The sequence below is a fragment of the Bombina bombina genome, chromosome 2, assembly GCF_027579735.1.
Source record: "Bombina bombina isolate aBomBom1 chromosome 2, aBomBom1.pri, whole genome shotgun sequence".
In the NCBI taxonomy this organism is placed as follows: domain Eukaryota; kingdom Metazoa; phylum Chordata; class Amphibia; order Anura; family Bombinatoridae; genus Bombina; species Bombina bombina.
Window position 1 is genome coordinate 1105764843 of NC_069500.1, and position 6167 is coordinate 1105771009.

At 43.4% G+C, this 6167-nt stretch overlaps 1 protein-coding gene across 1 annotated transcript in view; it reads left to right on the forward strand.

Moving 5' to 3' along the window:
* The window catches only part of TMEM131L (transmembrane 131 like), a gene marked incomplete in the record, with an annotated part of 682792 nt that overhangs the window by 376546 nt on the left and 300079 nt on the right, over positions 1–6167 (forward strand).

The window sequence follows — 6167 nt, forward strand, 5'->3', positions numbered from 1 at the left end:
CACTGTTGTAATATGAGTGGGAGGTGCCTATTTTGCCGTTTTTTTGCACAGCAAAAATTACAGACACAGACATCTAGCTTCTTCCTGCATGATCCAGGACATCTCTGGTGGGCTCAAAAGGCTTCAAAGTCGTTTTTGAGGGAGGTAAAAAGCCACAGTAGAGCTGTGGCAGTTGTTGTGACTGTTTGAAAAAAAAAAAAAAAAAAAACGTTTTTGTCTTTTATTATTTTTTGGGTATTAAGGGGTTAATCATCCATTTGCAAGTGGGTGCAATGCTCTGCTAACTTGTTACATACACTGTAAAAATTTCGTTAGTGTAACTGCCTTTTTTCACTGTGATTTCAAATTTTGACAAAATTTGTGTTTCTTAAAGGTGCAGTAACGTTTTTTATATTGCTTGTAAACTTGTTTAAAGTGTTTTCCAAGCTTGCTAGTCTCATTGCTAGTCTGTTTAAACATGTCTGACACAGAGGAAACTACTTGTTCATTATGTTTGAAAGCCATGGTGGAGCCCCATAGGAGAATGTGTACTAAATGTATTGATTTCACCTGAAACAGTAAAGATCAGTTTTTAACTATAAAAGAAATATCACCAGAAGATTCTGACGAGGGGGAAGTTATGCCGACTAACTCTCCCCACGTGTCAGACCCTTCGCCTCCTGCTCAGGGGATGCACGCTAATATGGCGCCAATTACATCAGGGACGCCCATAGCGATTACCTTGCAGGACATGGCTGCAATCATGAATAATACCCTGTCAGAGGTATTATCCAGGTTGCCTGAATTAAGAGGCAAGCGCGATTGCTCTGGGATTAGGAGAAATACAGAGCGCGCAGATGCTGTAAGGGCCATGTCTGATACTGCGTCACAATATGCAGATCATGAGGACGGAGAGCTTCAGTCTGTGGGTGACATCTCTGATTCGGGGAAACCTGATTCAGAGATTTCTAATTTTAGATTTAAGCTTGAGAACCTCCGTGTGTTGCTTGGAGAGGTATTAGCTGCTCTGAATGACTGTAACACAGTTGCAGTACCAGAGAAATTGTGTAGGCTGGATAAATACTATGCGGTACCAGTGTGTACTGATGTTTTTCCTATACCTTAAAGGCTTACAGAAATTATTAGCAAGGAGTGGGATAGACCGGGTGTGCCTTTTTCCCCACCTCCTATATTTAGAAAAATGTTTCCAATAGACGCCACTACACGGGACTTATGGCAGACGGTCCCTAAGGTGGAGGGAGCAGTTTCTACTTTAGCAAAGCATACTACTATCCTGGTTGAGGACAGTTGTGCTTTTTCAGATTCAATGGATAAAAAATTGGAGGGTTACCTTAAAAAATGTTTATTCAACAAGGTTTTATTTTACAGCCCTTGCAGGCATTGCGCCTGTCACGGCCGCGGCGGCATTCTGGTTTGAGGCCCTGGAAGAGGCCACCCATACAGCTCCATTGACTGAAATTATTGACAAGCTTAGAACACTTAAGCTAGCTAACTCATTTGTTTCTGATGCCATTGTTCATTTGACTAAACTAACGGCTAAGAATTCCGGATTCGCCATCCAAGTGCGTAGGCCGCTATGGCTTAAATCCTGGTCAGCTGACGTGACTTCGAAGTCTAAATTACTCAACATTCCTTTCAAGGGGCAGACCTTATTCGGGCCTGGTTTGAAGGAAATTATTGCTGACATTACTGGAGGTAAGGGTCACACCCTTCCTCAGGACAGGGCCAAAGCAAAGGCCAAACAGTCTAATTTTCGTGCCTTTCGAAATTTCAAGGCAGGTGCAGCATCAACTTCCTCCGCTTCAAAACAAGAGGGAACTTTTGCTCAATCTAAGCGGGCCTGGAAACCTAACCAGTCCTGGAACAAAGGCAAGCAGGCCAGAAAGCCTGCTGCTGCCTCTAAGACAGCATGAAGGAACGGCCCCCTATCCGGCGACGGATCTAGTAGGGGGCAGACTTTCTCTCTTCGCCCAGGCGTGGGCAAGAGATGTTCAGGATCCCTGGGCGTTGGAGATCATATCTCAGGGATATCTTCTGGACTTCAAAGCTTCCCCTCCACAAGGGAGATTTCATCTTTCAAGGCTATCTGCAAATCAGATAAAGAAAGAGGCATTCCTACGCTGTGTGCAAGACCTCCTAGTTATGGGAGTGATCCATCCAGTTCCGCGGACGGAACAAGGACAGGGTTTTTATTCGAATCTGTTTGTGGTTCCCAAAAAAGAGGGAACCTTCAGACCAATTTTGGATCTAAAGATCTTAAACAAATTCCTCAGAGTTCCATCTTTCAAAATGGAAACTATTCGGACCATCTTACCCATGATCCAAGAAGGTCAGTACATGACCACAGTGGACTTACAGGATGCCTAACTTCACATACCGATTCACAAAGATCATCATCGGTTTCTAAGGTTTGCCTTTCTAGACAGGCATTACCAATTTGTAGCTCTTCCCTTCGGGTTGGCTACAGCCCCGAGAATCTTTACAAAGGTTCTGGGCTCACTTCTGGCGGTTCTAAGACCGCGAGGCATAGCGGTGGCTCCGTATCTAGACGACATCCTGATACAGGCGTCAAGCTTTCAAGTTGCCAAGTCTCATACAGAGATAGTTCTGGCATTTCTGAGGTCGCACGGGTGGAAAGTGAACGAGGAAAAGAGTTCTCTATCCCCACTCACAAGAGTCTCCTTCTTAGGGACTCTTATAGATTCTGTAGAAATGAAAATTTACCTGACGGAGTCCAGGTTGTCAAAACTTCTAAATGCTTGCCGTGTTCTTCACTCCATTCCGCGCCCTTCGGTAGCTCAGTGTATGGAGGTAATCGGCTTAATGGTAGCGGCAATGGACATAGTGCCATTTGCGCGCCTTCATCTCAGATCGCTGCAATTATGCATGCTGAGTCAGTGGAATGGGGATTACACAGATTTGTCCCCTCTGCTAAATCTGGATCAAGAGACCAGAGATTCTCTTCTCTGGTGGTTGTCTCGGGTACACCTGTCCAAGGGTATGACCTTTCGCAGGCCAGATTGGACAATTGTAACAACAGATGCAAGCCTTCTAGGTTGGGGTGCAGTCTGGAATTCCCTGAAGGCACAGGGATCGTGGACTCAGGAGGAGAAACTCCTTCCAATAAATATTCTGGAGTTAAGAGCGATATTCAATGCTCTTCTGGCTTGGCCTCAGTTAGCAACACTGAGGTTCATCAGATTTCATTCGGACAACATCACGACTGTGGCTTACATCAACCATCAAGGGGGAACCAGGAGTTCCCTAGCAATGTTAGAAGTCTCAAAAATAATTCGCTGGGAAGAGTACCACTCTTGCCACCTGTCAGCAATCCATATCCCAGGCGTGGAGAACTGGGAGGCGGATTTTCTAAGTCGTCAGACTTTCCATCGGGTGAGTGGGAACTCCATCCGGAGGTGTTTGCTCAGTTGATTCATCATTGGGGCAAGCCAGAGTTGGATCTCATGGCGTCTCGCCAGAACGCCAAGCTTCCTTGTTACGGATCCAGGTCAAGGGACCCAGAAGCGACGCTGATAGATGCTCTAGCAGCGCCTTGGTTCTTCAACCTGGCTTATGTGTTTCCACCGTTTCCTCTGCTCCCTCGACTGATTGCCAAAATCAAACAGGAGAGAGCATCTGTGATTCTGATAGCACCTGCGTGGCCACGCAGGACTTGGTATGCAGACCTAGTGGACATGTCATCCTTTCCACCATGGACTCTGCCTCTAAGACAGGACCTTCTGATACAAGGTCCTTTCAATCATCCAAATCTAATTTCTCTGAGACTGACTGCATGGAGATTGAACGCTTGATTCTATCAAAGTGTGGCTTCTCCGAGTCAGTCATTGATACTTTAATACAGGCACGAAAGCCTGTTACCAGGAAAATCTACCACAAGATATGGAGTAAATATCTTTGTTGGTGTGAATCCAAGAATTACTCATGGAGTAAGGTTAGGATTCCTAGAATATTGTCTTTTCTCCAAGAGGGCATGGACAAAGGATTATCAGCTAGTTCCTTAAAGGGACAGATTTCTGCTCTGTCTATTCTTTTGCACAAGCGTCTGGCAGAGGTTCCAGACGTCCAGGCATTTTGCCAGGCTTTGGTTAGAATTAAGCCTGCCTTTAAACCTGTTGCTCCCCCGTGGGGCTTAAACTTGGTTCTTAAAGTTCTTCAAGGAGTTCCGTTTGAACCCCTTCATTCCATTGATATTAAACTTTTATCTTGGAAAGTTCTGTTTTTGATGGCTATTTCCTCGGCTCGGAGAGTCTCTGAGCTATCTGCCTTACAATGTGATTCTCCTTATCTGATTTTTCATGCAGATAAGGTAGTCCTGCGTACCAAACTTGGGTTTTTACCTAAGGTGGTTTCTAACAAGAATATCAATCAAGAGATTGTTGTTCCATCATTGTGTCCTAATCCTTCAAAGAAGGAACGTCTTTTACATAATCTGGACGTAGTCCGTGCCTTGAAGTTTTACTTACAAGCTACTAAAGATTTTCGTTAAACATCTACCCTGTTTGTCGTTTACTCTGGACAGAGGAGAGGTCAAAAAGCTTCGGCAACCTCTCTTTCCTTTTGGCTTCGGAGCATAATACACCTAGCCTATGAGACTGCTGGACAGCAGCCCCCTGAAAGGATTACAGCTCATTCTACTAGAGCTGTGGCTTCCACCTGGGCCTTTAAAAATGAGGCCTCTGTTGAACAGATTTGCAAGGCCGCGACTTGGTCTTCGCTTCACACTTTTTCCAAATTTTCCAAATTTGATACTTTTGCTTCTTTGGGGGCTGTTTTTGGGAGAAAGGTTCTTCAGGCAGTGGTTCCTTCCGCTTAATCCTGCCTTGTCCCTCCCATCATCCGTGTACTTCAGCTTTGGTATTGGTATCCCATAAGTAATGGATGATCCGTGGACTGGATACACTTAAAAAGAGAAAACATAATTTATGCTTACCTGATAAATTTATTTCTCTTGTAGTGTATCCAGTCCACGGCCCGCCCTGTCCTTTTAAGGCAGGTCTAAATTTTAATTAAACTACAGTCACCACTGCACCCTATGGTTTCTCCTTTCTCTGTTTGTTTTCAGTCGAATGACTGGATATGACAGTTAGGGGAGGAGCTATATAGCAGCTCTGATGTGGGTGATCCTCTTGCAACTTCCTGTTGGGAAGGAGAATATCCCATAAGTAATGGATGATCCGTGGACTGGATACACTACAAGAGAAATAAATTTATCAGGTAAGCATAAATGATGTTTTTTATGGTGGTGAGAGTCCACAAACCATTATTCTTCTCTACCACTAGGAGGAGGTAAAGATTCCCAAACCCAAAGAGATATATAACCCCCCCCCCCCCGTACAACTGACTTGTTACAACTGACTTAGTAGCTCTTGATAGGAGCGCTGTTAGTAATATATCAACACAATCTTCCTGCAGTACAAATATAATCACTTTTCACAATATTTATCACTATTCAGAAGTTCACCTATTTATTAAATCATTACCCTTTCTTTCTATATTAACCAGTGTCGTGTTCACATTGGTATGTTGTTACACATCCCTAGACATGTATGTTGTTACACATCCCTAGAAATATAAATAATGTTCAAATATATCTATTGATATTGTAATTAATCTATCCATAACTTAAACAGATACTAAACCCAAATTTAGCAGGAATGTATAGCTAAGTAGCCGGCCCGTTTTAGTTTCAGTACCATGGCTAGTGTTTTGTTATTGGTGGCTACATTTAGCCACCAATAAGCAATCGTAACCCAGGTTCTGAACCAAAAATGGGCCGACTCCTAAGCTTTAGATGCCTGCTCATTAAATAAAAATAGCAAGAAAACGAAGTAAAATTTATAATAGGAGTAAATTAGAAAGTTACCTAAAATTGCATGCTCTATCTGAATTATTAAAGAAAAATTTTGGGTTTAGTATCCCTTTAATGACAATAATTGAATAGATAAAATTCCAAATTAAGTCCCTCCTGAACTCAGTTGGTTTAAAAATCGAAAATATTTCTATTTCTCTTGTTAAGTGTATCCAGTCCACGGATCATCCATTACTTGTGGGATATTCTCCTTCCCAACAGGAAGTTGCAAGAGGATCACCCACAGCAGAGCTGCTATATAGCTCCTCCCCTCACTGCCATATCCAGTCATTCTCTT